Genomic DNA, 11,293 nt, shown 5'->3' on the forward strand with positions numbered 1-11,293 from the left:
TGGCCAAACAGTTATATTTTGTTTTATCAGATTAGAGGACATTTCTCCAAAAAGTACAATCTTTGTCCCCATGGGCAGTTGCAAACCATAGTCTGGCTTTTTTTATGGCGGTTTTGGAGCAGTGGCTTCTTCCTTGCTGAGCGGCCTTTCAGGTTATGTCGATATAGGACTCCTTTTACTGTGGATATAGATACTTTTGTGCCTGTTTCCTCCAGCATCTTCACAAGGTCCTTTGCTGTTGTTCTGGGATTGATTTGTACTTTTCGCACCAAAGTATGTTCATCTCTGAGACAAACACTCCTGAGTGGTATGATGGCTGCGTGGTCCCATGGTGTTTATACTTGCGTACTATTGTTTGTACCGATGAACATGGTACCTTCAGGCGTTTGGAAATTGCTCCCAAGGATGAACCAGGCTTGTGGAGGTCTCCAATTATTTTTCTGATGTCTTGGCTGATTTCTTTTGATTTTCCCATGATGTCAAGCAAAGAGGCACTGAGTTTGAAGGTAGGCCTTTAAATACATCCACAGATACACCTCCAATTGACTCAAATTATGTAAATTAGCCTATCAGAAGCTTCTAAAGCCATGACATATTTTTCTGGAATTTTCCAAGCTGTTTAAAGGCACAGTCAGCTTAGTGTATGTAAACTTCTGACCCACTGGAATTGTTATACAGTGAATTATAAGTGAAATAATCTGTCTGTAAAAAATAGTTGGAAAAATGACTTGTGTCATGCACAAAGTGGATGTCCTATCCGACTTGCCAAAACTATAGTTTGTTAACAAGAAATTGGTGGAGTGGTTGAAAACGAGTTTTAATGACTCCAACCTAAGTGTATGTAAACTTCCGACTTCAACTGTATGTTGTAAACGAGCTGGTGCTCGAACTCTTAGGAAGTCTCAAGGTTTTGCTCACCTGAGGTACAGTATCTCATGATAAGCTGTAGACCACACTATTTACCAAGAGAGTTTTCATCTGTATTTTTTGTAGCTGCCTACAGACAACCACAAATCGATGCTGGCACTAAGACCACACTCAATGAGCTGTATACTGCCATAAGTGAACAGGAAAACGCACACCCAGAGGTGGCGCTCCTAGTGGCCGGGGACTTTAATGCAGGAAAACTCATCAGTTTTACCTCATTTCTACCAGCGTCTTAAATGTGCAACTAAAGTGAAAAAAAACTCTAGACCACCTTTACTCCACACACAGAGACGTGTACAAAGCTCTCCCTCGCCCTCTATTTGGCAAATCTGACCATAATTACATCCTCCTGATTCCTGCTTACAAACACAAACTAAAGCAGGAAGCACCAGCGACTCGGTCTATAAGAAAGTGGTCAGATGAAGCAGATGCTAAGCTACAGGACTGTTTTGCTAGCACAGACTGGAATATGTTCCAGGATTCTTCCGATGGCAGTGAGGAGTACACCACATCAGTCACTAGCTTCATCAATAAGTGCATCGATGACGACGTCCCACAGTGACCTTACGTACATACCCCAACCAGAAGCCATGGATTACAGGCAACATCCGCACTGAGCTAAAGGGTAGAACTGCTGCTTTCAAGGAGCAGGACTCAAACCTGGAAGCTTATAAGAAATCCCACTATGCCCTCCGACGAATCATCAAACAGGCAAAGCGTCAGTACAAGACTAAGATTGAATCGTACTACACCGGCTCCGATGCTCGTCGGATGTGGCAGGGCTTGCAAACTATTACAGACTAAAAAGGGAAGCACAGCCGCGAGCTGCCCAGTGACACGAGCCTACCAGACAAGCTAAATTACTTCAATGTTCGCTTCGAGGCAAGTAACACTGAAGCATGCATGAGAGCATCAGCTGTTCCAGACGACTGTGTGATCACCGTAGCCGATGTGAGTAAGACCATATAAACAGGTCAACATTCACAAGGCCGCAGGGCCAGACGGATTACCAGGACGTGTACTCCGAGCATGCGCTGACCAACTGGCAAGTGTCTTCACTGACATTTTCAACCTCTCCCTGTCTGAGTCTGTAATACCAACAAGTTTCAAGCAAACCACCATAGTCCCTGTGCCCAAGAACACTAAGGGAACCTGCCCAAATGACTACCGACCTGTAGCACTCACATCTGTAGCCATGAAGTGCTTTGAAAGGCTGGTCATAGCTTACATCAACACTATTATCCCAGAAACCCTAGACTGACTCCAATTTGCATACCGCCCCAACAGATCCACAGATGATGCCATCTCTAGTGCACTCCACGCTGCCCTTTCACACCTGGACAAAAGGAACACCTATGTGAGAATGTTATTCATTGACTACAGCTCAGCGTTCAACACCATAGTGGCCTCAAAGCTCATCACTAAGCTAAGGACCCTGGGACTAAACACCTCCCTCTGCAACTGGATCCTGGACTTCCTGACAGGCCGCCTCCAGTTGGTAAGGGTAGGTAACAACACATCCGCCACACTGATCCTCAACACGGGGGCCCCTCGGGGGTGTGTGCTCAGTCCCCTCCTGTACTCCCTGTTCACTCATGACTTCATGGCCAGGCACGACTCCAACACCATCATTAAGTTTGCCGATGACACAACAGTGGTAGACCTGATCACAGACAACGATGAGACAGACTATAGGGAGGAGGTCAGAGACATGGCCGGGTGGTGCCAGGACAACAACCTCTCCCTCAACGTGATCAAGACAAAAGAGATGTTTGTGGACTACAGGAAAAGGAGGACCGAGCACGCCCCCAATCTCAACGACAGGGCTGTAGTGGAGCAGGTTGAGAGCTTCTGTATGGCAACTGCTTGGCCTCCGACCGCAAGGCACTACAGGGGGTAGTGTGTACGGCCCAGTACATCACTGGGGCCAAGCTTCCTGCCATCCAGGACCTCTATACCAGGTAGTGTCAGAGGAAGGCCCTGAAAATTGTCAAAGACTCCAGCCACCCTAGTCATAGACTGTTCTCTCTGCTACTGCATGGCAAGCGGTACCAGAGTGCCAAGTCTAGGTCCAAAAGGGTTCTCAACAGATTCTACCCCCAAGCCGTAAGACTCCTGAACAGCTAATCAAATAGCTACCCAGACTATTTGCATTGCCCCCCCCCCCTTTACGTTGCTGCTATTCTCTTTATCTATTGGGGCATAGTCACATTAACTCTACCTACATGTACATATTATCTCAATTACCTCGACTAACCGGTGCCTCCGCACATTGACTCTGTACCGGTACCCCCTGTATATAGCCTCGCTATTGTTATTTTACAGCTGCTCTTTAATTATTATTATTTTTTACTTAACTATTTTTTACTTAACACATATTTGTCTTAAACTGCATTGTTGGTTAAAAGGCTTGTAAGTAAGTATTTCACTGTATTCGGCGCATGTGAAAAATCCAATTTTATTTTATTTGAAAATCTGCTGAAATACTTCTTGTACATATTTGCGCAAATTGAGTGTGAGATTGTGTTGCAACACAACGCTGAATCCACAAAATAGATTTTCACTAGTATCAATCAGTGCATGATTTTCACAGAAATATCAGGATTTGGTCCCTTCAATTCAGAACTTTGCATTCAGTGTATAGAAAGACCTGGGCCCGCTTTCCCAAAAGCGTCTTAAAGAGCCACTGAACAGGATGATTGACACTTGTGTTTTTCTGTTGCTCTTTAGAAAAATGAGATTTCAGTCTTGGAGCTGTTTCCTGACCGATTTCACGTTTGGTTAATGATGTTTGTCCCCCACAAAACACTGTAGACATGGATTTTACTTCCTCAAAATAACCAGAATGAATATAAGAACTCAAGAAATCTGAAATGTTTGTTTTTGCCAAGGATGTTTTAGTTTCACAACTGTACATCCAACTAAGGTGTTTGGTGCAGTATTTCTCAAGTTCAAAAATGCTCAATGTCTTGTCTTATGTAAACAACGTCGGAGCTGCTGGGCAGGACTGTCTCACTGTCTATGCTCTTGGATAGAGCGCATCACTGCAGCTGTTCACCCCATGTTAGTGGGTAAATGGACATCATCAAATCAAAACTCAACCTTAATTTATCCATTGTGATGCATGGACGTTCCAAACTCAGTTTTAAACGAGACTGACTTCATGACAAATTATCCTATTTACAATTTGTAGTCAATTTTGACAGTAGAATAACTGTTTCTGACTCAAATCGATGCCACAGGCCGGTTTCAAAGGCATTCGTTGCTTTTTAAAGGCAGTCGGGTCTTTAAGGCTAATTTCATCGTTAGAACCTTCAAGTGGGGATTTTAGCATATAAATCTTGGTGGGGCAAAAAAATTATTAAGTGGGATGCATGCCAGCAAAGCCACAGCACAACACTAAACAATACATTAAATAAACTATAACGGTGACAAACTGTGCCCACAAACTGTTAGGGCCTACATAAAGCTGTCCCAACAGCAGTCCGAACATCTTCCCATCAGCGGAACCTTGTCTGGCAGCGAAACAGTTCATTCAGCCTCATTTACTGCCTTTTTAAAAAACACAGCTGATATGGCTGACTTGCTTAAACAAATGTGGTTTCTAATGACAATTGAGATGAACAAACTATGGCGTAAGGGGACGACAAGCGGATAAGAGGCAATCCATTTCGATTAAGAGATTAATGAGCAAGCTACGACGGATGTAGTCAACATAACTATTTGTTTAGCACTTCTGAAATGTACAGCGACAGAATTCAGAACACGGTTCTTAGAGTTTTCTCCCTGTACACCAAGTCAGAACCGTAGTATAAATTAAGGGGGCATAGAAGCACACAATGAAAGCTCTTACAATATTCAATGATTACATTTCTCTAAAACTGGTTATAGGCTAAGTGTGCACAACCAAGTCAGAACAGTAGGCGAAATTAAGAGGGGTAAATAGACCAAATTATTAGGGTGAGGCACATGGGCTACTAACATCTTACTACACAACATACCCTTATGTATACTGTAGCTAAGAAAGTAATACTATCTCCCTGGCATATTACATCCTTTATTCAGCAGCATACAATACATGTTTGGACTCACCTTGTGCTGTGCTCACTTGAAAGGAAGATGGTGCGGCGGTCCTTCGTGGGCAAATTTTGTCTTCAAAGTCTGGCATTCTCTGGATTTATGGGGCTTTCAAAACAACTGGGATCTCTGGGGAAAAAAACAAGGTCGAATCATGATGGCATTGATCTTCAGTTCGTAGCTCTAGAAAGAGGCCGGATTCACTATTCCGAGTTAGATGACTGTTCAAAACATATTTTCCCAGTCGGAACTCGTTTATTCCGGACTTCTCAGTTGTCTTGAACTCACTGAAGTCAAGTTTTCGCAGTTCTGAGTTAAGTTGTTTTGAGTGCGGCACAAATCATGCTTCATTGACAGCATGGCCAATGTTGAATGTTTATCATTTTAAACTTGGAAAAGAGCCCCTTAATCCTAGATTTGGGACCACACAGCCACTGTCACTGATTCCTTCCAAACCACTCATTGTTGAATTTGCTATTTCCAACTTGTTGTGTAATGTTTATGTCCTATGGTTGATGAGCACCGATATGTTTTATCTATAATTTCTCTTCATTATTTATCTTCATATGACAAGGATTAAAAAGGATTTTCCAATAAATTGTCGTCTTGATTCTGACTGCAAGCTAAGATTTTGAAAGTATGATGTTGATATGATCACTCCAATCAAAGCTACTGTACATATAACGAGGCCATTTTATCTGTGGCCAATGACCTTGAGTGTTCTTGGATGGGCACTTCTAATGTAAATCTATGGCAGCACCCAAGGGGCTAGAATTTTCTAGGTGTCCCCTTAGACTAAGAGGTGACGTCGTGTCCCCATGAGTGACAGAACACTGAGCCAATTACGGCGCAACGCTCCTTATTTTCTGCTGGCTTGCCCCACCACCACAGAAAGCACTGAGCTAGGCTGAAACCCCTGCATTTGTGCCACCTTAATCAACAAAAACAAAAAATAGACCATGTTTGTATGCGGCTTTATTAACTCAATTATATATGTTTTTACATTATTTTCAAACTGATATGTGACACGTATTAATGCCAAAATAACATGCAAAACAGGCAAGCCCCCCAAAAAATGTGTGCTAAAAATGTGGGGCTCAAAATAGGTGGAGCAGAGCTGAATTATGGGTCACCACCAGAACCTTCATAGGATCATCTTAAATCTCTGAGCTGTTTCGCAAAACCATCCTTATTAATGTTGCACTTGAAAACACTCAATCTAACGCCTGTCTCAGAGCAGTCGTAGAACAGCTAGAACTAAGTGCTTCCTTATAGGTTTTCTTTCTTCACTGCTGCATCAATTTATACACAAACATCTCTGCTAAAAACAGAATCACATGGTTTATCCGTCTCTGTGTTACTGCTGATAACTTCAGAACAAAGTTCACTACAAATACAAAGTTGCCAATGTCATTGCAATTGATACGAACAAGCAATGTGCGAAAATAAGATTCAAATGAGCAGAGATGACTGTATTAATATATAAACAGTCTGCTATGCATATTTCAATCATGTTGTAATACATTTTGTGTTCAATCAACTGATTTCTGTAATTTGTCTCAATATATTTCATGATGTGTAGCCTAGCATATGCGCAATGATGTGCCACATCTGTGATTTAGTGAATTGTTATTGGGTAAGCATTAGAATAAGCACCTCAATATTTAGTGGTAATACGAGCGGCCCACTGGGCACAGACGTCAGTTCAATGTCTGGTTTGGATTTACCTTTGGTTGAGTTGTCAACTAACGTGAAATCAACAAAAAATGTACTATGTCATTGGACTTAGGTTAAACGTTTGGGGGTAAAATACGAAATTCTCTTACTTGCAGGGAGATCCTTGAAGATTGACGTCGTAGTTGGACTTCTATCTGTGTCCGGAGGACATCGGAAAATGCCTTCAAAACCGACCACTAGGGGCAAAAGTGAGCGCTATTACCATCAAGTAGGCTTGGGTTTTGCTAGGATGTTGTGGGTCGGATTGTGGATGGGCGTAAACCCGTGACTCCGGATAACTGGTTTTACTTTTTTGGTTTTAACCCTATCCCAAACTTTAACTCTTACCTTAACCATTCGGAATGAGTGCCTGAACTTAACCCTATACTTAAATATTTTACATTTGGAGAAATGGAAGATACAAAGCAGCAGGAGCCACAAAAACTACGACAATTGACATTTGGAGCAACTTCGAAATTTGACGTTTAGAGAATGTGGATGAATGTATAATTCTGCATTGACTGTGAGAGCTTGTTGCTGGATGAGTTTTTGCAAATCCAATTAGTTTTCTATGTAGTTTCAAAGTCATCATATTGATTTTTTGGGTTGATGACATCATTCAACCAGTTTTTGCCCAGTGGGTGATCCGTCGTCAGTATTGTAAAATAATTATAATGTTAAGGTAAGATTTGAATGGAAAAAGCTGATCTGAGAGCAGCGCTCGCTTTCTTTCCTTAGCGACCGTTCTCTGTGTGGTGTTTTGGGAAACGCAAGTTACATCTTCGGCTGTTTTTTTTAAATTGTATTTAACCTTTATTTAACTAGGCAAGTCAGTTAAGAACAAATTCTTAACCTGCGGGGACAGGGGCTGGGATAAAAAAAATATTAAACATAAATAAATATAGGACAAAACACACATAACGACAAGAGAGACACCACAACACTACATAAAGAGAGACCTAATGGTCTCAACACATGAAAACACAACATGGTAGAAACACAACATGGCAGCAGCACAACATGGTAGCAGCAACAAAACATGGTACAACATTATTGGGCACAGACAACAGCACAAGGGGCAAGAAGGTAAATACAACCATACATCACGCGAAGAAGCTACAACTGTCAGCAAGAGTGTCCATGAAAGATGTATCATTAAAACATTCCTAAACCTAAATTCCATCGCTATCGAAAACCGGGTCCTGGGCCTCGTTTCCCAGTTGTGACGTAACTTAACCTGATGATCGTACCAGATACATCATTATTTATGAGCCAAGTTGTTATGTGTTTCCCAAACAAGCACATCGAGAGAGAACGTTTGCTAAGTGCGTTGTTAGACTGTCCATATTGATAGGATCGAAAGAAAACCAGCGCTGCTCTCTGATCAGCTTTCTCCATTTAAATCTTACCTTTACATTATAATTGTTACACAATACTGACGACATATCAGCTCCTAGATAGGCTATTGAGGCGGATTATTATGCTTAAATTTGATTTACCCAACATTGAGGCAAAAATGACAGACCGTAGCCTAGTAGCAAATTACAACTCAATTAATTGAACATGAACTGTATTTAAATATGTTTGAAATGACCTATATAGGCCCATGTATTCTATGTATCTATCAATGCAGTCATCTCTGTTTTCATTTGAAGCATAATTTTATCCTTCACTTGTTTGTAACAATTGCAAATAGGCCTACTTTGGCAACTTTGTATTTGTAGTCAACTTCGTTCTGAAGTTATCGGCGGTCACAGTCACAGCCTAAACAGCTTCATTCTATGTTTAGCAGATATCTTTTGTGAATAAAGTGATGCAGAAGGGCACACCATAATCGGATGCTCTTTGGCTGCTCTACACGTGGTCTGGATTATTCGTAGACGGGCGAATGTTTTTAGAAGCCATGTTACAAACGAAGGCTCTGGGAAACACCTCCGCTACTATAAAGATGCATCATAAGAAGGTTTTAACGATTATCTTAACACTACGAAGGCTCTGGGAAACACCTCCGCTACTATAAAGATGCATCATAAGAAGGTTTTAACGATTATCTTAACACTACGAAGGCTCTGGGAAACGAGGCCCTGAGCTGTCAGTTGATGTAGAGAGGACCGGGTCGCCTGTAGCCTGAACTGTCCGTTTATTTGGAAGTGTTATAACAGCCGATGTGTTGTCATTTTGGATGGTTTAGCCTACTGCACCCCGACCTGTTTCCTCCGTTGCATGGTTTATTTCCCCGGGGTCACGGGGTCAAACAACTTATTGCACTAATTGAATGTGAACGGTGGGTGTTGAAGTCTTTAACCCTTTCATAATCAACATAATGATATCCGGCTTGATAGTGGAAACTAAGAAGTAACCTATCTTATTTCACAGATTAGCTAATAGGGCTGTTATGAATAACCCTCATGATGATCATCTGAAATGGACAACCCTAATTGGGTAAATTAGTGACGATATTTTACATTTTCCAGTAACATAAATTGTTTATATGTTATGCTTTTAGAATCGTCAACAGGGCTCGAGTATTTTATTATTATAGGCCCAATTGTTCCCTGAGGCTCTGAGACAGTGCTTGACTTGGGCAGGAGCTCACCAGAGCTGAGTACCAGCACCTCAAATGTTCTACTGCTTGAGCTCCTGTTCCTCTTGTAGAATATTAGCTCAAAAGTATTATGGAGCTCCTGCACCTAAATATAAACAATACCGGCTCCCAAAATGAGTACAGGCACCTATTTTAGTCCAAGTCAAGCACTGCTCTGAGGGATTCACACTATTTGTCCTGGAATATTGGACATTATGCACAAATTTTGCCTTGCGCCATTTTAGGGCTATGTGGCCACGGCAGGGGGTACTCTAAAAATCCAGGCATTTTAAGTATTAACGTTTGCACATTGCATAATATTGTTCATAACCCTATATCAAAATTTGTTTGAGGTATCATTATAATATTGTTACATGGTTAACCATATTCATCACAATGCTCTGTTATATCGGCCATCGGTTCGTTAATAAACTCGATAACAAAACCATTCCTTGCAAATATTAGCTTTTATTCACCCAACCTCAACCTCTTTCCCGTTTTACGTTTTTAATTATGGTTGACAAGTATTTTAATTTAACATGTTGCCCAATAGGACTGTAACCTATGTGATACGACCATCTTTGTACGAGAAAGGAACACAACAATATTTTAAGAATGAGTGATGTCCAGAAATCAATTTTACTGTCCCAATCTTTTGTGTTGACATCTCGGTTTTCTTTGAAGTGTTTTTGTGGTGTTTTTTTTCACATTGATAGGCCTTCAGCCATCACATCTTGAATTAAAGTGATCTTCCTATATTTCCTATATTTTGTAAAGAATTTCACGATGAATGAACATGTTTCAACGTTGTTGTCCTTTAGTTATTATTTACTCTGAATGAATGTATTATTAACGAGTAATTCTCAGCTGGCCTTCTGCAAGGAGCATTTAGACTATAGGATCATTTCATCATCAAATTATAGACTAATATTCAAACTAAATGTTGTCATTTTGTAGGTCTATGAAATTATAATTTTACCGCAACTCCAACACTATTGTTAACATTTTCATATTAGTTTTAGAAAAATTATTTTATAATTAATTTAATTTGTTATTCATCGCTTTTAATTAGAGGATCCTCAAATATGTAGGCAGAAACATACAACAATACATAGCCTACATTAATTATAATAATCAAATAAATGTTATGCTTGTTTGAAAATGAATGGTTTACCAAGCGACTTTTTATTTTCTATGCATGGGGTTTCTTGGCCCAAGGAAACCTCGTTTGATTAGTCAAGGGGTCTCAAACTAAAAACGTTCCTAATTATAAAAGTGATATATAAGTACGTTTATTTATGGAATGTTTTGTGCACTGTAGTTTTACCTCTGATACTAAACGTTTGCACAAATGCTTTATAGCTGGCCCACATAACAAGATATTACTTGCTTCGTTCAACATTAACCCACCATATATTGGACATATTTCATACGTGTTTGTCCCGTCTCTTTTTTCTAGTGGCACACTCAGGTTTTCTGAAAAATCCTGTAATGTAATGATTAGGCTATAGTCTAATAGAAAATATGATTAGGTCTACCATAAAAACCTTGTAATAACTCAAGAATAACATTTCTATTCTGTTTGTCATATCTTCTCCAATTGGAAAGATATGATAAGCCAACCACTTTTCTTTATGTTTTGAGTGTGTAAACGTTATTCATTAGATAGGCTATTTAGATGGCTTTGCTAAACAGTTTTAAACATTTGGCCTCCAACTTGCGCCGACTCTACCAGCAACATGCGCGCTTTAGGATGAAAACAATAGAGGCAAATAAAACTAATCAAAGCCTTGTTTTCAGTGTCTTCTAGTACACAGTGCACAGCTATAGATACAACGTTTCAATAACTTGGTAAAGATACATATTATCTTCTATATTCTCCCCTCAAACAAATAATCTTGCTTCTGACCAGGCCACCTGTCATGGTCTTTGAGCTCGCTCTGATTTTCAGCTGTTCATGAAGCTCTAACATAACTTAATTAAATCTGC

This window comes from Salmo trutta, chromosome 24, assembly GCF_901001165.1.
Source record: "Salmo trutta chromosome 24, fSalTru1.1, whole genome shotgun sequence".
Lineage (NCBI taxonomy): Eukaryota > Metazoa > Chordata > Actinopteri > Salmoniformes > Salmonidae > Salmo > Salmo trutta.